The 23,174-nt window shown below is 42.0% G+C and overlaps 1 long non-coding RNA gene across 3 annotated transcripts in view; it reads right to left on the bottom strand.

Annotated features, from left to right (window-relative positions):
* The window catches only part of LOC146871172 (uncharacterized), a 380,074-nt gene extending 373,067 nt beyond the window's left edge, over positions 1-7,007 (bottom strand). For 2 of the 3 annotated variants that reach the window (XR_014980725.1, XR_014980726.1), the window contains exons 1-3: positions 6,872-6,999; positions 6,146-6,182; positions 5,931-5,998 (exon numbers count right to left, since the gene is read on the bottom strand). This is a non-coding gene — a long non-coding RNA (uncharacterized LOC146871172). Of the gene's footprint in view, positions 1-5,930; positions 5,999-6,145; positions 6,183-6,871 lie in introns of all 3 variants that reach the window. The other variant, XR_014980727.1, reaches the window with a different exon arrangement.
* Positions 7,008-23,174: the final 16,167 nt, after the last annotated feature.

Genomic DNA, 23,174 nt, shown 5'->3' with positions numbered 1-23,174 from the left:
TCTGCGGAGGCAGGCAACGAGAATGTTGCGTCTACCAGCCAGGACACAAACATTTGACTCATTTTGACAGTCATGTGCTGGGAGAAATTCAACCTTTTTATTTTGAGAAACAAACTGAAAATTGGACCTCCATAAGAAAATTGTCATTTTTTTTAGCATGCATAACTTTCAAATGCTTATAGTAGTTCGAACTACACCTATGGACACTTTAGGGCTATGGCTTGAGTGACAATTTCCTTGTTAAATTTTTTAAAGCTTTTTTAAACATTGTTTTTAGCACAATAAGAAACTAATGTTTTAACTATTTGCATACCAGTATCTAGTCAGCTTAGTAATACGTTTAGAACTATGTCATCCTTTCGGAAGAGGAGTGGGTGTTATGTTCCATATAGGTACCATAATATAGGCCCAGGTAACTTCATTACCCTTCACCTATATTCTTCCCTATATTACACTTGTAATGGTTTACAGGGACTGACCTTTTACCTAGATATGACACTGAATTCAGAACGCGCGTTTTCCCTAGTTTGAAATCTCATACATTATGCATGAGGGTTCTCGGAAGCACAGCAGGACTACCATCTCCTGTATAATATCTATGTATAAAGTTCATGCCCGATGTCATCCTTAGGCCAACACAGTAATACAGCGAGGTAGGACACCTGGGGGGACCTATGGGTATATATACATCACATCTTGCTAAGATAGGCAGAGGAGACCAAGAATTCCCAGTCAACACACTGACAAGAGACGCTAAGGTTCCTGCATGCAGACACTCCAGCTCGCAGTAGTCTAACATCCCACGCGGGTTGTTCAACTCAATACCAGAATGGTCTCACAGTCTCTCACTTCAGGTAATGAGGTTGACTAAATCCTAGAGGGATTCTTGGCTTAACACCTACACACATGCAAGGTACATGTACGTACATCTAGTTAGGGACGCATCGTAGGAGTACGCATCTTTTTATCATGTGTTATATATATTCGTATGTATTCATGATTATTGTAAGATGGTAGAGCTATACCATCCGTTTACCTTCATAATACTGCTAATTTATATCTTATACTGTCTAACGGTGATGCATGTCATCTATTCTACACCAGAATAAAAACTGTTCAATAAATACTTATTGAAAATGCCAGCCTGTTTATTCTGTAAATCTCTGAGAGAAGCTAAGTAAGCACGAGTGACTGAGCGAAACGTTGTATATTGTTTGCACAGTCCTGAGGGATCAGGGTTGTCATGTTTGAGGGTTGCCAAGAACTATTCTCTCCTTGGTAAGAGGAGATTCTAGTGGCACTGTGAGCTAGTTGGTACAAAAGGTCAACATACCCGGTTGGGGGGGGTTCGGAATGAATCCGACACCAATCCAGCAGTGTATGCTGTCCGAACGCGCAGATCCTGTGTCGGTTTTATAGCAACTACACGACAAAATCATAAGAGAAAAACATTTTCTCTCTCAAACATTAGTCATCAAATCGTATCCGAGCATCAGTATTTTTCACAGTGTAAAATCACCTTAGAACACACCGCAATTACTAAAATTAGTAAGGTACCACCAACAAATGATTTATATTGTGTCTACAATTTGTTATAACTTTTCACGTGTTCTGTTTTGTGACCTTCAAAAACAGGCTTTCACAACAGTGCATTTCAAAGGGGACAATGGCCCCAAGTCCAGCAATGGCTGCCATAACATGTTGGCCATGTTCTGGCCAGCCAACCAAGGTAGTTTGCACACTTTACGCCCTAATATGTTTTTTAACTCCTCTTCACAGGGACTATGGGGCTTATTTACAAGGCCCTTGCGGCACTTGTGTCATTTTTAACATGGGAAAAGTGACGCAAAAGTGGGGCAAGGGGCTTGTAAATCTGCCCCTATGTCTCTAAGCACTGTAATGGCTGCCACAACATACTGTTGCCAGACACTCCGGATTAACAAATAATCTTTAAATTGGCAAATCAGAGTATATCTTGGCACCATGGTCCAGATATCCCTTACTTTTTCTCAAGTTTCCTCAAGGTTGCCCAACCAGAGTACCTCTTTAAAATGCACTATTCTGGGAACATGGTTATAAAGTAACAAAAAGTGCCTTTCCTATGGAAACTCTGACATACCTATAACTATAACTATATACAAAGATTGACATTAAGTTATCATTGGCTTTATTTATAGCATATAAACATAGGTTTAAAAAAGACTCAGAAATACATTTCTGAAAAAGGCACAGATAAAGTGCAGATATAGTAACAGCTTAAAACTGAAAAATATCTGATATTTGCAAGTCATGATTAGGACTGCAGTTTATTTACTAGCACAACAGCCATCCAGACCATGACTCACACACCAAACGCTATGTTCATGCGCCACCATTGAGGAGACAGATGCAGATACAAAGGGCCTGATTCACAGAACTAATCTAAGACAAAATCCTAAACTTACTGCTTTTGGTGTTCACAGAAGGCATTTAGTAGTAGTAAAGTTAGGATTCTGTCTTAAGTCTGTCTTAAGTCTGTCTTAAGTCGGTCTTAAGTCGGTCTTAAGTCTGTCTTAAGTCGGTCTTAAGTCAAAATCCTAACTTTACTCCTACTTGGGTGCCGATTCCGATCCGTTAAAAAAACGTCCCCGTACGAATCGTATCCGGATTTTTTTACGTACGAATCGTACAAGTCCCGTACAAACTGGCAAGTACAATTCGTATGTTAAAAAATCCATACGAATCGCATTGGGAAAATTCCCCGACACGTCCTCAGGTCGGAAAAAGTGTCCGACATGTCCCCGGACAGTTTTACGTACGAATCGGTAAACTGAAGTCAGAGCGCGCAAGTACGATCCGTCCCGTCCGTCCGAATGCACAACCGTATGGAAAAAACACCGTACGGAGCGAACTCCCATGGCAACCATGGAGACGTCCAAACATGTGCCCGCATACGCGCCGAACACCCCCCCAACCCACCCCCCCCCCCAGTACGCGCCGTACCCCCAGCCCCCCCCCCCCCCCATGTACGTGCCATACCCCCAGCCCCCCCCCCCCCCCCCCCATGTACGCGCCATATCCCCAGCCCCCCCATGTACGTGCCATACCCCCAGCCCCCCCATGTACGTGCCATACCCCCACCCCACCCCTGTAGGTACGGTGCGGACCCCCACCCCCGTAGGTACGGTGCAGACCCCCACCCCCGTAGGTACGGTGCAGACCCCCACCCCCGTAGGTACGGTGCAGACCCCCAGCGCGTAGGTACGGTGCGGACCCCCAGCGTGTAGCGCTGGGTGTCCGCACCGTACCTACGGGGGTGGGGGTACGCTCCGTACCTACACGCTGGGGGTCCGCACCGTACCTACGGGGATGGGGGTCCGCACCGTACCTACGGGGGTGGGGGTCCGCACCGTACCTACGGGGGTGGGGGTCCGCACCGTACCTACGGGGGTGGGGGTCCGCACCGTACCTACGGGGGTGGGGGTCCGCACCGTACCTACGGGGGTGGGGGTCCGCACCGTACCTACGGGGGTGGGGGTCCGCACCGTACCTACGGGGGTGGGGGTCCGCACCGTACCTACGGGGGTGGGGGTCCGCACCGTACCTACGGGGGGCTGGGGGTATGCTCCGTACCTACGGGGGGCTGGGGGTATGCTCCGGACGTACAGGGGGCTGGGGGTATGCTCCGGACGTACGGGCGGGCTGGGGGTACGGTGCGGATGTGTAGGTATGGGGGTACGGTGCGTACCGGGCCCCCTTTTCGTCGTGCATCGCGGCGTACTTAGCTTTTCCGGCACTTTTTGAGTCCCGTAAAAATGTTGCCGTGCGAAGTGCTGTGGGTACGAATCGTACTTGCTGATCCGTAAAACGCTACCTGACTCCGTGCGAATGTCGCATACGCGGTGTCCCGGATCCGATTTGTGGTTATCTTTTAGCCGGTCGGTGTTTTTTACGATTCGTACGGAAATGGTGTTTCCGTACGAATCGTACTTGCGGGTTTGTAAGGTGTTTTTCCCGGGTACGAGTCGGACGGAGAAAACGCTCCGTCCGACGGTTCGTACCCGGGTTTTACAGGATCGGAATCGGCACCTAAATGTCTTCTGTGAATCACCGACATCAAGACTGTCACGGATTTCTTCAGTCACTGCCAACAGAGCTGATTCTGTACTGTGGCGAGCTCGGAAACCGTTCTGCGAAGGATCCAAGATGGCATTATGTTCAATAAACTCAGAGAGAGTTGTATTCACATGAGATTCGACCAACTTAGCCAAAAAAGGCAGCTGGGATATAGGGCGATAGTTGCCCGGCTCAGAAGGATCCAGAGACGGTTTCTTTAGAAGAGGAATAACTTTAGCGTGCTTCCACAACAATGGTACAGACGCTGTGGTCAGGGAGAGGTTGACCAGAACCTTGCTCAAGCAAGGCATGAAACTGAGGGAAGTGGGCAGGTGTCAAGGGGTCGGCCAGCGAGCCTGACTTAATTTTCCAAGCAGAGGGACTCAAAATCAGTGGAGGACAGTAAGGAAAAAGATGACAGTTTGTTGCCCACCAAGGGTCCAATATCCCCTGGCCCAGCCACAAATTCAGAGGAGGCTGTGGCTGGAGAAAGCTTTTATATATATTCTCCACCTTGTTCAAGAAATAACTGGCCAAATCATTACACTGACGATTCGATGAAATCGGTGTATCCACCGTTGAGCCCGAGCTCTTCATACCCTTGAGCAGGGAGAATATTGTCTTAGAGGGGTTAGTGCTTACCGAATAATTTTCGGCAATAAACTCCGCTCGTGCTCTCCGGATTAATTTATGTGTTTAATAGACGCTCGATATTTGCTTTTTGCTCCCAGATCATACGAGCGTCTCCAAGCGCGCTCAAGTTGTTTACAGTGTTTTTTGGCTTTGGTCAACGAGTCATTGAACCAGGGATTAGACTGCCCTCGATAATTACCACTCAGTTTAGCCGGAATACAGCTATCCAAGCCTACCGTCAGCCAGTCATGGAAACGCATTTTTGCAACCTCCATATCCGGTGGCAGCTGCGGCCTATGGCTAGACAAAAGTTCTGAAAAATGACTAATGTCTAGCTTGTGCTAGGGACGCTTTAAAACTAGAGCGGAACGGTTAAAAACCGGCTTTCCCTGCCACCGCAAGGAGAAAGAGACCAAAAGGTGATCTGTCCAGACCTGCGGGACAGGTGACATAACCTTTAGAGAGATTAGGTTAGAGAATATAGGGTCCAGTAAGTGCACTGCAGCATGAGTACACTCAGGGACAATAACACACAAGAGAAGGTCCAAGGGAAATTTAGAGACCCTACACGGATTAAATCCCCCTATCCAATAAATCACAAATAATCCGGGGTCTATTGCGCTAACAGAGTGTGCCTCAAGTAATCAAAAAGATGTCTCAATAAAGGTGTCAACTGAAAAGTGCTAGGAGAAAAAGAAAGGATTAATAGGAAGAATGATCCTTCGTTATCTTTGGATACCCATCAATCGCCAATGTGATCATTATCATCATCTGGGTTTTCCAACCAACCTCCCGTTGCCCTCTTGATCATAGAGGGGTACTGGGCGGATTGTGACCTCTTCTGGATCATTCACAGAGAGAGCAGAAAAGAGAAAAATGCAGTAAGAGACTTATCTGCTCTATTATAGAGTCACAAATAAATGTGAATAAGTGCAGTGCAAAAAATAATAAAATGTGTGATTTAAAAGAGGATTCGCAAGGGAGATGCAGATTCCATCAGATGTAGAGTATCGCATGCAATCCTCATTAAGAACAATAGCAATGATGTAGCAGTGTAAAAAAGCTGCTGCTACTAAGTGGTCGACATGTTTCAGCCGGCTGGACAAACTGTCCTCGGCTTTCTTCAGGACCTCTCTTCAATAATTCTATGTTTGCTACTGCATTCAATCCAAATTAGATCGCAAAAATGATTATATACATACAGGAAGAGTTTGATATAACTCCTGGTATCGTAAATTGTTCCTCTGTATCAACGTGATGTATAGGACATCTGGAAAACATAAACAGTGACACCTATAGTAACAAATATATAAAAAATTCTTAATTTACAACTCCTAATGGCTGTGTACAAATAATACTATTGTGTATTATTGCAAATAATAATGCTCACCCGTATAATACAGGTATTAGAACTCACCTCACCGGGCACCGGCTCCAGTCAATGAGGCCCCGCTCTAGTAAACAATAAAATTATATTAGGTCATTTGCAGGGTTTGGTCCATGTGTCCTAATCAAATGGATTCAAATATTTACTCTCTTATAATGTTTCTCTAAGAGAGATTATCTTTTGGAAATTAAATGTTGTGGATAAAAAACCTCTATAAGCATCTAGCATAGTCAGGGTAAGGCCAAATTAATCTTTACAAAGTGCCCATCTTGTGGGTCCTCTCAAAATACAGAAAACGATCCTGCAATATTACCTAGCCAGATTTGGTCAGTCTATAAACGCAGGCTATCGTTTATGTGAATTAGTCAATAACTCATAAAGAATGAGAATATGAGTAAATCACAGGTATGATGTATTAGTGCCATTCTATATGTTTGTCTATATAGATACAGCAGACCGTCAGCAATATATCGCAAAAAGATTATATAGCTTTTTCATGACATACATAAACGCTGCACTCTTTGCTGAGAACTCGAGAGGGCAGTGCACTTTCTTGCTCGAGCGAAGATAAAGTTCAAAACAGTAATGGTTCTGAAAAAGTGCTAGCACGGGCAAATTAGCTTGTCTAAATGTGTATTGTGAGCACATAGGTGGACAGGTGAAAGTATGAAGAAGGAGAGTAAAGACTACTTCAAGAACCGCTATCTTGTATAGAAAGTACGTCCAAAGAGCCAAAAGTCCCAAAATGGTTCCTACCTGTCCGTCGTTACCTCACGCCAAGACCGAGCTGGGAAAGGAGGTGACGGACTGGGTAATGAAGAGAGCTTTTGTACCATGAAAAACAACAAGACTGTCTCCAATTAGTGTAATGAGGTCGCAAATTGATGATGTCAAAGGACTAAAAAGAACTACAAAATGACATCGCCTCTCGGGAGCGTATGTAGTTAAACGTAAACCGTAGTGGTACAACGTGAAAACGTACTGACGTCACAGGACTACAAAAAATGAAATCTACTATCGGGAAATGTAGTACTATTGTAGTTGATCCACTGAATACTTTCTAAAAAGTCAAGCATGGTATAAGAAAGCTACTTATGAAGGTTGTAGTGCAAAGTGACTACCTCCTCGCATCAACGGACAGTAAAATAATGGAGAGCGACATAGTTACTTTGCTGTGTTGAACATTTCTAGCACGGCCAACCGTGAACATCGATTACGTGTCTAGAAACTACAAATAGTGAACGATGTTTTCAGGATTTGTAGTTCTTGTGTGTGTATATTTGTGGTAGCTAACTCTAAAAGTTAAGTGGACCAAAACGTTTTTTAACCCATAAATGCTTCAGAGATGATTGCTTGCTCAGTTGGAAATTGCAGAGCAAAATAACTCAATCCATGTCGATTCGCCTAAAACTGAAAAGGATTATTTACATGTTCTGACGAAAACCTTCATATGGTTAAATAGTTGCTGTAGACCACATTATGTCTTAAAAAACCTCAAAGATCAGTATTCTCAAATCGATAATGTTTTTTTTTTGTGTGTGTATATATGACCACTAGGGACTATTATATCGCATCTGTCACCTGAAGAAATGTTGGCGAAGAAATGAATATCAAAAATTGTCTGTTATCAAAAGACAGAGCCGAGTAAGGGCTCTAATGAGAAACCCATCGCTTGAATCACCAGATCAAGAATCATCGTTTAAAATCAATTTCAACTTAGTGGGAGTCACAACCAATATAGTTGTCAGATTAGAACTAAGTAGTGTGGCTCAAAACAAGGGCTTGTGACAGCAAAACAGGTAATGAAATGTGGTAAGCCATGAACATGATAGAGAGACATCACATGAACTTGATAGAAGGGGGTATCACATAGGAGATCTATTATTAGCCCTTACTAGAACTAATAACTATAAGCCAGTCACACACTGTTTTATTTATGTAGAGAAACCCATGGTATCGCATCATTCAAACCTGATGTATCACTCGAAAGTCTAAATACCCATTTCTGTTCTCGTAAAAAGAGAAAATGGGAAACATCACTGATGTGTGGAGGAATCAAAGGTTTTTCTAAAACTGTCCAGGTGAATTCTTCTGCGCTATGTGCTGAATCTACAAAGTGTCTAGTCAGTTAAGTAGCTGTTTTTTTGCACCTGAAAGTACTTTTGTGTTCCAACAGCCGTAACTTGACTTTGCGGGTAGTCATCCCTACGTATTGGATTTTACATGGACAAGTAATGAGATAGATCAGATTGTCGCTATTACAATTCGTAAAGCTTTTTTGGATCCAAGGCTTATCAGTCCCAATATCTATGGTTTTGGAATGTATGGTTTGTGGGCAGATGGCACAGGAACCACAGGGAAAATGACCTGTAACTGCAGGGAGATTCCACAATGTACCTACAGCACGCGGTGTTGGAATTCCAGGTCGAGTATGTATCAATCTGTCTCTCAAATTAGTACCTCTTTTCAACGCAAATAATGGGAGAGGTATCTTGTCTGTGCAGCTATTTAGGATTCGCCAGTGTCTCCTGACACACCTTTGTATATCGTTCGTTAGAGAACAAAAAGTGCTTACAAATGTGAGGCGACCCAAGGGTGTTTTTTTTACAGGTGGTTCTAAAAGAGACTCACGGTTATTGTTGGTGCCACATTTGTATGAGTGTTTGATTAGCTTTTTTGGATTTTTTTCTCTTTCAACTGTTCTATTAGGTTCTTTGAATGTTCAATGTATTTGTTCTTAGTGGAGCAGTTCCTCCGAACATGGAGGAACTGCCCGTGTGGCAAATTGTCCCTCAGAGCTTTGGGATGTTGGCTGTCATAACGTAACAAGGAGTTTCGAGCCATGGACACACTGAGCCAGCTGATAAGCCTCTAGATCTGCCAAAAAAATGGCAATCTCCACTTTCCCACTGTTCTCAAGATGAAGATTTAGGTCGCCTAGGATAGTAAAGTTCGTCGCTCTACTTGCATATAACGTAACTTTGTTCAATGGATCTTCCCTAAACACACTAGATAGTCCTGGTGGGCGATAAATAAGGAGGCCGGTAACTGTGAGGTTATGATTCAACATGATTTTATAAAGGGCACTTTCGCAGTCAGCTATATTCTCCTTAATAAAGCTGCAGGGGTATTCGTCCTTGATAATTACTGCAATACCGCCCCCTCTATTTCCCACTCTATTAACACTCTTCATCACAAAACCTTGTGGAAGAGCCAGCCAGGACTCCGCAACAGAGTCTTGTGTGAGCCATGTCTCCGTTAAAAATAGTACATCTGGGGACTCTTCAACTAATGTGTCATAAACCTCAGCATGATGTGTCACTAACGACCGGCAGTTCAGGCTTAGAAACTTAAAATCAGTATGGTCGGGAGGGAGTGAGACAGACTCCTCCAATTGAAATTGAAACGAACAAAGCTTACATTTAGAAGGGACGTCCAGGGGAACCCAGGCTGAGGCGGGGCATTTAATCTCCAGCGCCAGGAGCTCGGCGCGCGAATACCTAAGCGGATCAACCAAGAGATGGGCAGGGGTTCTGGCGTCTGGCGACGGTCCGGCACAGACGGGCTTGCATTAAGCGCGCCTTAGGCGCGCAAGTGGCACGGTCGCAAATGTGCTTCCATTTGTAGTGTCAGGGGTGTAACAACTATCCCGCTGACCTACGCTACCCCCAAGATGGCAGTCTCGCTCGTGCAGTCCCGGAGCGCACCGCTGCCTTTGCCCCCCCCACCAAGCCACCTCCAGTCAACGCAGTGCCCTTCCCCGCTGTGCGCAGATAAGCAGCAGGCAAGTGAACAATAAAATGCCTTAACACGGCAAAGTTAAAAAAAAGAGATAAAATTTACAATGACAGAAAATGTGCAAAATACGCTGAAACTAACTCTCGGCTCACGCCTCAAGAGTCTAAATAAATGTAGCATCTTGTGGTTTAGATATTGTTACTTATTGTTATAAAATTTGAGAGGTTTTCGTGAGGTCTTAACCATGTATGCAGTAACATAACGCTTGTACACTTTGTTTAAAAATCAATTACATATATAAATCCTACATATATCTCGCATGGAAAACCACTGAAAAGATTTACACAAGATTATACATCAAGGTCTACCCTGAGCACACAAAATAATCTTAATAGTCCCTTAAATTAAAAAAAAGTCCCAAAACTCTTGATCCAGATTCTGGGTATTTATTCAGATTTCCAATTCTCAAGGTGTAGCCAGGTAAAATTTCCAAGACACAGCTTGATGTCAAATTATAATCACAGCAAACATGTAGAAAAACAGCCAACACGTGTTTCGTCGTGCGATGTAATACACAATTGACTTCTTCAATTCTTCAGGGTTTACCAGTCCCAGTAATTTTGCTCTCTCAACGGTGAGAGATTAGGATTAACGGGACGGGGTAATACGGACAGGTCATGAACATCTGAATAAATAATTACTAACTACTTTATCTCTACTCGATCTTACGGTGATGATTACTGATGGTAGACCTTCCTCAGTTTGAGATTACACATACTTTAGCTACAGGATTATTTACTTAGAGAAAATGTATGTACGGATGGTACAAGAGGTTAGGAGTGGATTAACTTGCAAAGAAGGACTTAGCAAGTTATAAGGATTCAGACTTTTAAGATTTCTTGCCACTCTGCCAATTTATCATATTGAATTGACGAAATAATTTTTTCAGCCCTGAAGAAGTCAATTGTGTATTACATTGCACGACGAAACATGTGTTGGCTGTTTTTCTACATGTTTGCTGTGATTATAATTTGACTTCAAGCTGTGTCTTGGAAATTTTACCTGGCTACACCTTGAGAATTGGAAATCTGAATAAATACCCAGAATCTGGATCAAGAGTATTTGGACTTTTTCAAATTTAAGGGACTATTAAGATTATTTTGTGTGCTCAGGGTAGACCTTGATGTATATTGTATCCCTTCGTATGAAGGGAATTACAAGATTAAATTGGTAACCAATCTTTTCTCCCTTTGGAGCACCATTTATTACCATTGTTGTATCTTTACATTGCCCGAAACTAGAGTTGAGCGCCCACTAAGTAGAATTTTCCTGGTTACCAAAGTATTTTTTTGTAGTTCAATATTTTGCCAACAAAAAGTCAGACCCAAGCACATTTATAATTTTTCAAAATATTTATCATCAATTTGTATTTACTCTAATTTGCTTCTTTTCTATTTTTCATGAAAATTCGTTATTTTACATTTGCTTTCCTTTTTGTTGCCTACTCAGGGCTCGATTCACAGAAACAACAATTCTAACTGACTGCGCATGAAGGTATACGAAAAGCGTAGAGTTCTAATTGTACTTTTAACCTAGTTAGTTGCCTGCCTGCTAAACCATAACACTCACCATTTTTGTAACACTAACATTAAATGTAAAACAAAAAGGGTTTAAAATGCCATTGAGAATTTCATTGACTATTCACAGTCATGACCTTGTGGGTGTTTTCCACCTTCCCTGTAGTTCAATATCCTGTACCACTCACACTCAGCTTCCAATGCTGCTGGAAAAAAGCTCCAGAATGGCAAGTATTATAAAGTATAAAGTCCCTTGTGCAAGTACAAATGTTAAAAGATCCTAAATCTGTGAATTAGAAGAATTGTGTGAACGTTTCTAATTAGTTTGGCGGTATCTTGAATGAAAATTGAACGCAAGAGAGTAGCTTGCATTGGTAACAATACAAGATAAGGGTGAGAGGCCTAATTTGAAGATAAAATCTTAGATGAGCCATTTTCTACTCCAACCACTCTCCTGATGTAAACATGGGCATCTTAAAGATTGTAATGGCCCTGAGCCAAACCGATTTTGAGGGGCCCCTGTTCACTTCGAATTTATGATCCAATGTCAACTCTTTCATGCACTCTTTGGCCAGGTCACTCACAGTGCACAGACACAAAAGGTCCAAATTATTTTATTTTATTAGCCATTAGTAAGATATCATACCGAACGACAGAAAAAAGAATCATTTTGACACATAATAAGAGTAATACACATAGTAGGTACACAGGTTAAATACAGTAAATACGAGAATTGGGGAATGAGCAGAAAAGACAAAGACAACGGGATTGCAAGACATATTAATCTACGTAATAAAGTAAGATGGTAGTGCATGACTAAACCCATTGCAGACTAGACCAGATACTTCGAGTCTTAGACAAGAGCGAGGGTCTCTGACTTTGGTTAAGGCTGATTCAGATTCAAACACATGTCTGAGCAGTGCCCAGAATTCATTAGCATTTGGGCTGATGAGATTTATCCAGGCTCTAGCAATACATAAGCGGTCACATACGATAACTATGGAGGCTAATGCCCTCTCTTGGGGGCATATTATCAAGCCAGGCGATAATGGGCTTGATAATATGCCCTTGTGAATTCCAATTTGAAGCCCATGTTAGACGAGAAGGACATCTAACCTGGGCTTCAATTGGAATTCCATAGAGCATATTATCAAGCCCATTATCGCCGTTTTAGCTGCAGTTTTCTGCCGCTAAAGCGGCGATAATTTTATCGCCTGGCTTGATAATATGCCCCATAGTTGGTGACCTCATGTTTAAGCCCAAGATTTTCTTATCTGTAAGCTGAAACTTGTGGCCGAGTTGCAGTGCAAATGTTGTAAATACATCATTACAAAATGACGCTAGTATTGGGCAGTCCAAAAACATATGTTTTAAGTCTGCCGCAAAGAGCTTGCATTTCGGGCAGTACAGCTTAGTAGAAGATCAGGATGTCGCCCACTTAGAGATGAGCTCGGTCATGTCATAAAACATGAAAATTGTCCTATGTTGTTGCAATTTTAGGCTGACGGAGGCTACTGCTCTGGCTAAAGTGTCTAATGCCTCCTGCACTTCTGCTGCTGTCATATTAGTATTTAGAAGCCGACTTAATTTTGCGGATATCTGCAGACTGTCGTTGTGGGCTGTTTCTGAGAAAATACGCTGATAGGGCCTTTACCAGAATAGAGATACAAATTCTATAAGAATGTACATCTAATATTCATTGATAGTGTGACATGTGTTTTCAATACTATATTCAGCAGCAGCTCATTAAAAGAATTGCTAATAGTCTTTATGACCCTCATGCAATTTCACATATGTAAGATGCCTTTTTGATTTAAAAAAAACCCTGTTTTTATGGATGTTGCATTGTGTTGAAAAACAAATGTTTCTCTGTCAAATGTCTGTAATAGTACTCCAATACATTCCCCCACACAAAAAATAATTGAAAGGAAAACGGTATTTAAAAAATATTTAAGAATTATTCAAGGCCATCAGGGCAACAACAGAGCTTGCTCTATCAGTGGCCCTCTAAAAGGCTGGGGCCCTTGGCCAGGGCCACAGTGCCCATGCCTTAAAATGTCTCTGGAAAGGATGTAAAGAATGGTGCAAAATTTCCCAGCTGCAAAATTTCACACAATTCATGAAACACACATTTCATGAATTTCATGGTTGTAATAAAAATTTTGCATGGACCTAACCAATATCTGATTTGCACACTTTTCGCGCACTTTAGTTCATTAAACATTTGGTGAAACAGGCAGTGTTGTTTTTGCGTTAGGCAATCAGTATTGTAAGCGGGGGTTTTTGGATTTTGGATACTGTATTGTATCGTTTTTGTGAGAGTATTATATTTTTTCCACAAAGATAATGACTTTTCAAGTACTTTATTGGTATTTATTGCTGGTAGATATATATTTTTATCAGTGCTTTTATTTGCAGCCATACCTCAGTAATGGACGGCAATAGGCAGATTTTCAGTTGAATGAGGACAAAAGCCTACTGAGCCTGACGTCGCTGTCTGACAATGCTGCCATCAAGCCCATTGCTCCCCCTGGGCCAGTGCTTAATTTGAGCTGGTGGTTTCCGTGCTCGACACAGGCACTTAATTGTCAACACCGGCCCCTGTGGCGCTGTCTGGCTAACTTAGAGGGGACCACAGCAACAGAAAATTATTCATTCAATACACATTAAAAATGACAATTACCTGCCACCCAAGCCATTCTTAAAGCTTTCTGGGCCTGAATGAGTCTGAATTGTCAAACTTGTAGGAATGCGATAATTAGTAGTTGTGTTTTTACTATCATTGGCAGCATGGTAGGGGCAAACTGCAGTGACCTCCTGACAAGAGCCAGGCACTTATTTTTTCTGTGTACAAATTAAGCACAGCCCTGGGCTGGTCAAGCACTGTTGCAGGTCCTTGTAATTGTTAGCATCTCAGAATCAACCCCCAATGTGTGGATTATAGTGCTGCACTTGTCATTTTCGTTGCTGCACTTGTCATGTCGTTTTCTAACATTGCGCTAAACAGATACAAATTTTACACCAGGATACAACATGAAAATTAATCATTTGATGACTTTTTAACGGCGTTAAGAGCTTTAAGTATTCACTGCAATTTTGGTGCAATCTGTGACGAGATGATTAGAGACCAAATCATTGTACATGTCAAGAATAAAAAAACTCAGGAACGGTTATGGGAAATAGGTGATCCCAAATTGGCAGAAGCGATTTCTACAGCAAAAGCCTTAGAACAATCTGAAAAATGGATGCTAACCATAAAAAACACTACCATTAATAAAACAGAAGTATCTGATGAAATATGTGTAGTTAAACGTCCAGAGATACAACAAAGCGATCACTCTATTACTAGAGCAAAACAAAGTGAGCAACCTCCTCCAGGACTAAATTCATCGCGCGCTAGTAACTATGCCTTCCAAAAGTAATTTGAAAGAAATCATAGAGCTGGATCTTGCTACAGGTGTGGTAGTAGGTTACACTTAGCAAATTATGGAGGTTGTCCTGCGATCAACAAAGAGTGTAGGAAATGTGGTGGAATAGGTCATTTTGCTTCTGCATGTAGGGATATAAGGAGGAACAATGTCCCTACACAAGGTAAAGTATCTTCTGTGTCTGAAGCAAATGACACTCTCCATAAATGTGGTGCTTGTGGTTGCACAGAACAAAACAAAGGTTTTGTTGTCTCGATGTATGAAGAAATTTCTAGCATAAATAGTTCGGAATCCAACAGAAGTAAGAGACCTACTATGTGTGTGCTTGAGAACTCTGGCGTATTATTAGATCTCATAGCTGACTCAGGTTCAATATGGACTAATATTTCAAATGACTATTTTCTGGAAAAACTGAGTAATGTACTACTTCCTTCTAAATTGTTACCTCTGACATCATTGCACATGGTTATGATGGTTCTAAAATAGATATGATTGGATACTTTGAGGTAAATCTTTTGTTTAAAACAAGGAAAATAGATGTTAAATTATACATTGCTGTCAAAGGAATTAATGTGTTGGGATGGTGGGACCAGTGGAAATTAGGCCTTAATATGCACAAACATATCAGCAACGCTACAAAGGGAGCTAACTACCAGATTAACACACTGAGGAAGTTGAAACCTTTCCTTCCAAGCAAGGACTTCAAGCAAGCAGTACAAGCACTAGTTATCCCCAGATTGGATTACGGTAGCGTCTCCCTCTGCAGCCTACCCAAAGCAACTACGGCACCATTAAGAGCCTCAATCAACGCCGCAGCGAGACTCATCACCGGCTCTAAAAGAAATGTACACATCTCACCAGACCTCAAATCACTGAACTGGCTTCCCCTGGAAGCCAGAATTCATTTGAAGATAGCATGTATGACACACAAAGCCTTGCACCACAACGCACCTAGATATCTAACACAGAAGTTGACTATCTCTGGTGGGCTCAGATCTTCCAGGAGTGCGGAAAAACTATTACTAAAACCACAGGGATTCAACAAGAAAAAAACGTACAACCGTACCTTCTCAGGAATGGCACCAAGAATCTGGAATGCTTTACCATCCGAAACCAGACTTAACCCCTCTATTGTCTCATTCAAAAAGGAAGTAAAATCAATTCTCATGGCCAAATTCACCTGATTAAGGCCCATTGTTTTGTGACGAACTAATACAGCGCGGCCATTACCCTGACTAGGACAAGGGACCTACTAAGCAATCTGGACATCCCATCTTCCTGTTGTTTGTCGCATGAGAATAGCGTCCTATTGTACCTGATCACTTTGCTTTTGTAACATGTTTTGCATATAGATGCTTCAATTTGTCTTTGGTTTATGTATAATACTTTATTTACTGTTAAGCGCTCTGATACCCGCAAGGGTCTTGTCCGCGCTCTATAAAACTTTAAAATAAATAAATAAATAAATAAATAAATTCTTAATCCTCGCTCTAGTGAACCCGTATTACTTGATGATGAAGGGCATTTGAACAACATTTCTATTGTTTCTCCACAGGGAAAAGAAAGTACCATAAAGAAAAACTTCAGTGATGTTTTCTCAGATACGTTAGGTAGATTAAAAGATTTTTCTCATAGGATAAAACTTAAAAGAGATGTTTATCCGGTAAAACAAAAAATAAGAAGTGTACCAATTAACGTCAGAGAAGAGCTTAAGAACATGTTAGATGATTTAGTGTCAGAAAATATTATTGAACCTATTGATTCAGCTGAATGGGTTTCTCCCATTGTTTTGGTAAGAAAACCAGACAAAAAATTGAGAGTATGTGTTGACCTTAGGGCACTTAATGCTGGCATTGTCATTGATTGCCATCCTCTCCCTAATATAATTGAGGTTGTCTCCATGTTGGAAGGTGCCAAAGTTTTTTCCACCTTAGATCTCAGGTCTGCCTACCATCAAATTTACCTCACCGAAGATTCCAAACCCCTTACAGTCTTTATCACTCCCCAAGGCTTGTATCAGTTCACTAGAATGCCGTTCGGTTTGGCCTCAGCGGCATCTGTATTTCAAAAAGTTATGTTCAACATTTTTAGGGATGTTGATAAATTTGTAAAATGTTTCCAGGATGATATTCTAATTTTTTCAAAAGATGAGGAAGAACATTTCAAACATTTAACCGAAGTGTGTGAAAGGTTAAGAAGTAGTGGGTTAACTCTTAAGGCTAATAAATGTAAACTGTTTAAAGATTCAGTTGAATATTTAGGCCATACTCTATCTAGTGATGGGGTAGTACCCAAGAGGTCTAATGTAGAAGGGATTGTCAATGTTCCTCCGCCATCGAACAAAGAACAGTTATTATCGTTCACTGGAATGTGTGAGTACTATAGCAAGTTTGTTGAAAATTTTGCTACCAAAATGGAACCCTAAAGGAAATTATTAAGACTTAAGGCAGTGTTTGAATGGGAGTTGGAACAACAACAAACTTTTGAACTCATCAAAGCTGAAATCCTTAGGGCTCCCATACTTAAACCTTATTGCATGAATAAAGAATGCATCATTACAGTTGATGCAAGTTTGTATGGGATTGGAGGTGTTTTATCCCAAAGATGTGGGAAGGACGAATGGAATGTTTGTCTTGCATCCCGCACCTTAAATGATACTGAACGTAAATATGCAGTGATAGAAAAAGAACTTTTAGCTTGTGTTTGGGCCATTGAACATTACAGGAACTACATTTGGGGGAGCAAGTTTGTCTTAAGAACTGATCACAAACCGCTAGTTAACATACTTTCTCCGGGTGGTGGCTGGAACTCCACCACCCGCATTGCAAGACTTACTTCAAGGTTGCAAGAATATTGTTTCAAACCAGAGTTTGTCCCTGGAAAAAAAAATGTCATGGCAGATTTTATGTCCAGAATTCCTTGTCAAGTTTCTTATAGTAATAAGTCTGATGATTCTGAAGTCCTTACCACTATTCAAGATGTGGTGGCTGGAACATTTGAGGATATTTCTGAAAATAGTTGGAAGTGTTGTGAGAAGGCGGACCTCATCTGGCAAACTGTTAAAGAATACATTTTGAAGGGGTGGCCGGATAAAAAGGCGTTGCCAGAAGAGTTTATGTCAATGTATAGAGTTTCGGATGTCCTAGAACTAGAAGGTTATTTGATGTTTAAAAATGGTAAGTGTGTACCTCCTTTTGGTATTCAAAAAATCATTCTAGAGTTGGCACACAAGTCACATATCAGCAATGAAACGTTTAGTCAGGAATTATTTTTGGTGGCCTGGATTAGATCGTATGGTGGATCGCATTGTCAGAGAGTGTGAAGTGTGTATGGGAAGCGAGAAAATGTTGAAGCTGAACATTCCTCCATTAAAGAATACTGAATGGCCCACTGAGCCATGGAAGAAAGTTGCTTTTGACATCTCTGGTCCTTTCATGTGCTTACCACATGATTCTCGTGATGCATTTGTTTTGGTGAACTACCACTCCAAATGGCCAGAAGTAAAATTTTCATCAGGTGCTTCGACCAATTTAGTCATTGAGTTTTTTAAAGAGGTTTTTTCAAGAGAAGGGTGTCCTGCCGAACTTGTAACCGATAATGGAGTACAACTCACGTTTAATAAAATGGAGAGTTTTTTAAAATGTCACAACATCAAACACCATACAGTTTCGGTTTATGAACCACACGAGAATGGTCTGGTGGAACGTTTTAATAGGGTCTTAAAGGGTTATGTTTCAGATGGTGTTAAAATGAATTGTAATTGAAAAAACTTTGTGAGAGAAAAATTATGGTTTTACCGCATTACACCCCACTCCACTACTGAAGTCAGCCCTTTCCGTCTTTTAAAAGGCAGAGATCCTGCTTCTAAGATATGTCCATGGTGGTTTAAAGAAAAATACAGATACAAGTCATTCTCTGACTCCATGATTACTGGGGTTAAAGAAAGAGTTTGTTCCAAACAAGTTAAGACAAAAATCTGGTATGATAGCAAGTGGAAAACCAAGTCTCACAATTTCAATAGAGGTGATTGGGTCAGAGTTAAAAAGCCTGGTTTAACCATGAAGTGTTCAGATAGTTTTGGTAAGCCCATGAAGATTGTAAGGGTTTTTGATAACAGTATCATAACCCAAGATGGTAGGTTATGGAATGTTAAACGAGTTGCAAAATGTTCTAACATACCAAGTCAAACAATTAACCGTCCGCCAGTACATTGTAATGATACAGTCGCGTCTAGAGTCAAAGTTTCTGATCGCCTGAGATTTGCTCCAAAAAGATTTGATGATGAATAATTCATGGTGGCTTATCTCACGTGTTATTGTTTAAAAAAAATATATATATATCATTATGATTTATAGCTTGTTGTATTTATCTTGTGTGTAATTGTTTTTTTAATTTCTTTTGTTTAAAAAAAGGGAGATATGTTGCATTTACATTTGCTATGCTTGTTTAATTTAACTAATGTAATGTCCCGGCACTGTGGCATCATATGAATGACATTCTTATGCCATATGGAACCTTGGGGACACTGTGATGTACTGGGGTCAGTTGCACTGTTCCTCATCTACTGATCGGCTCTCCTTTGGTTGCTGTGCAGCTTACATTAAATCTACTTATAATTTTTATTTGATTGACCTTTCTTCCATTCAACACAAGGGCTTCAGCTATGGTGAGCATAGCTCAAGGAGGGTCAGATGAAGGAGCAAGACCAGAGGAAGAGCTGGGCCTACATGATAAAACACCAGAAAATCATGACTCAATTGTCTGGGCTCAGGAGGGCGAAAAGGGAAAAGAAGATTCTATTCCTCCTCCTTTACAAGAACCTATAAAGGAGAAAATTGTCAATCCAAATCATCAAAACACCAAGGAGTATCCGCTATTCTCCAAAGGCAAAGTAGCCTTGGCCACGCCGGCTGCGTCTGTGATACTGCAAGGGCATCCAGATGAGACACAAGCTAGTCCCTCGCTAAGTGCTCAAACCTCCTCAGGACAATTAGCCACCTTTGAGGGGGAGGGTGGACATAGCTCCCTTCAAAAGGAGAAAAGACTTTCCATGGATTTCTAGCCACTGGTTCAGCTACCACAATCACCACCACCACCACAGTCATCTTCTCAGCTGTCCTTACAGGTTCTGTCACAAATGCAGCCGTCCCCACAACATGAGCCCCAGTTGTCAAGCAAAGAAGGACCAGCGGTTGCAGGGCAGCAAGCATGGATTCAGAAAGAAATTGGAGGGTCCCCTTGCAGGTCGTTTAAACAATCTCGAAAAGAAGGAATTCTCCTACAATGTGACAAAACTATGCTGAATCCTATTTTGGATGAGATAAGAGAGCTCAAGACAACTCAAGCTAGCGAGATAGCATCTCTTCTTCAGTGCCTCTCAAAGATTGAGGAGGCAGTGGGCAGTTTTCCCATAAGGATACAAGAAGCAGAATCGAGGATCACGCACCTTGAAGACCAAATGAACATTATGCAGCAGCAGATGAACTTGGTTAAAAAAGAAAATATTTCACTTGAGAGTAAACTTGAGGAGCTCAAGAATCACTCGAAGCGCTCAAACCTGCGTCAGATTTTTGCTGATATGTCTGCATTTGCCGCACCTCGGTGAAAAGAGTTTGTTAAATTGTTATATCTTTTTAAGGCACAGGGCGCTCAGGCTGCAATAGCTCAGCAGTCAAAGTTAAGGGTGTTAGTGAGAGGGAAGTTCCATATGTTCGCAAACATAGAGGAAGCTCAGGATTTCCTGAGAGAAATCTCCACTCCAAAATATAAAATAATCTCTAAGCCTAAGGTGTAAGGTTGCTTGAGGGGGGGGCGGGTAACTCAGGGTGCAGTTCCATGGCACCCCACAAGAGAGTCAATTTGGGGAGGGTGGAGACGGGCTTTGCGGACCTAATCCCATCTCCAGGGGAAAGTGTGGGAGTAGCTGGGTTTGGGGTGCAAAAAAGAAAAAAATGAGCAGAACCATAGTGGAGAGGGTTTAGGAAAATAGACGATTGAATGGATCATTGCAATATTTAGGCATTAATTATAGAGATGGGTTTTAAATTGCGAATTATATCGGTCAACGTAAATGGAGTATTGAACAAACAAAAGTATGGAGGGATAAAAGATGGTTAGCCTCTTTCTCACCACAAGTTCTTTTTCTACAAGAAACCCACCTGCAAACAAACACTGCAAAACGTTTTATTCCTAAAAAAATTTCAAAGTATTTTTGGCGTCGGCAGGAATGCCAATAAGGGGGGTTGCTATATATTTTTGTCGGGGGCCAGACTGTGAGTTTATCCAGGTTCAGAGAGATTCTTATGGTCGTTGGCTATGGGTCACGGTGAGTCTAAATGGGAATATCCTAAATGTTGTCAACTATTAGGCTCCAATTATAGATGACCCTACATCTATGGTCAGGATTAATGAGATACTTAGAGGGGTTACTGCCAGATTATTTTTGGGAGGGACTTTAACTATATACAAGACCTGACAAAGGATACTTTGAACAAAAATAAAAAACAACTGAAGCCAATGACTAAAAAAGTAATAGATGTCATAAAGGAAGATCACCAATTAATTGATCCATGGTGCAGAGCCCATCGGGAAGAACTAGAATATACCTGCTAATCCCAACAATTCCAGTCAGCTTCCCGCTTTGACTTTTTTTTAATCTCCCGTCCTTTGAAATATTCTGGCTCGGGCATGGGGCCAATTAATTTTCAGACCACTCTGGTCAAATTGGAAATAGAAATAGAGGAGGGTAGGAGGAGTAGGTCCTGGTGGCAGATGGATCGACTCCTTCTCTCAAACTAACAATGGGTAATTGCCAGAAGAAAATGGATACAATTTTTTTTAAGGACAATAAGGGCACAGCAGAACTTTTTTCAGTCTGGGGGCCTTCAAGGCCTCAATCCGTAGGCAGATGGTGGCCTTTATGGCAGCGCAGTCTAAAATTCAAAGGATTCTCATAGCGGAACTGGCAGTTGATACTGCTTTGCTGCAGAAGAATGCCTCTGTAAGGGGAAAAGAGGCAGCCGAGAGGCATCTGGATAAAGCAAAACAGGAGTTACAAGAGTTTTTCATCTTAGAAGAAATCAACAGCTCTTGGACATTCCAGCAGCGAGTTAGACCTGGCACATTTGCCGTGGGTCTCCCTTTAATTTTTCGCTTTTGTCTCCTCTCTTTTTGCCAGTGTTAGATGCTCTGGGCGCTGTGCCACTGCCATTCTGTGCCACATCGCAAATGCTCCCTATTGTAAATTGACTGTATGAATTGGTATTATCCTAATTGACCCAAGGAACATGATAGGAAAGTCGAATTTAGTATGCCTGAGCTCCAAATATTAAAGTGCATCTTTTAGTAACGATTATTTCTATATTCTGTGTTTAAAACTACAATTTTTGGGAAGTTGGTATTTTCTTGCCTAAGCCTTCCCGTGTGCTCTGCTGTTATGTGTATTTGCTGTCTGGTTTTGGAGGGTCAGGGCAGGTTGAGACCAACCTGGATTAAATAGAGAGATCTGCAGTTGGAGTATGGGGAGGGGTGACCCTTTGATATGAGCAGGGCTGTGCCTGGCAAGGTGAATGATGGCTCCACCTCCCACTGTGCATCTGATGGCAGACCCCCTCTCCCTGAAAGGCAGGATGTAGCCTTGTAAATAAAGTGCTCCAGGACAACACCAAACTTGTTCTGGCTGGGTTCAGTAATGTTTGACTTTTTGAGAACAAAGACTTTTGGGGTATAAAGATCTGTGCTAAAACCCCTACATGGTGTGTTACTTCTGGATGTCAAGACGAACCTCTGTCCGTGTAACGAGAGGGAAAGGACTTTGAAACTGCTGAAGCAACTACCCAAGGGCCTGATTTGAGCTTGCCTCCTGCTAAAGTCTCAGGGACATTAGACTTCACCCATCAGCCATCCGGATTCCGATTTGAGAGGGATTCTACTCGCATGTGAGGCCTCTGTTGAGAATTCCAGAGCCTCTGGTTCTACTGCGGGGAACGCGGGCTGAAAGTCATCACATCGCTATTGTGGGCCGCCGCAGCTGAGGAGATGTTGCCGCTGAGAGCCCGCATTTGCCTGTGCTACCAAAGTCATCGTGATCACTATTGTGGGTCGCCACAGCTGAGGAGCTGTTGCCGCTGAGAGCCCGCATTTGCCTGTGTTACTAAAGTCATCGTGATCGCAATTGAGGGCTGCCGCAGCTGAGGAGCTGTTGCCGCTGAGAGCCCGGCGTGGCCGTCCTACAGGAATCCTCGCTATCGCTATTGTGGGCTGCTACAGCTGAGGAGCTGTGCCGCTGGGTGCCCGCCATTAAGCCCCCAGGATAAT

This window comes from Triturus cristatus, chromosome 1_1 (assembly GCF_964204655.1).
Source record: "Triturus cristatus chromosome 1_1, aTriCri1.1, whole genome shotgun sequence".
Taxonomy (NCBI): Eukaryota; Metazoa; Chordata; class Amphibia; order Caudata; family Salamandridae; genus Triturus; species Triturus cristatus.
This window is presented reverse-complemented; position numbering and strand designations above follow the sequence as displayed.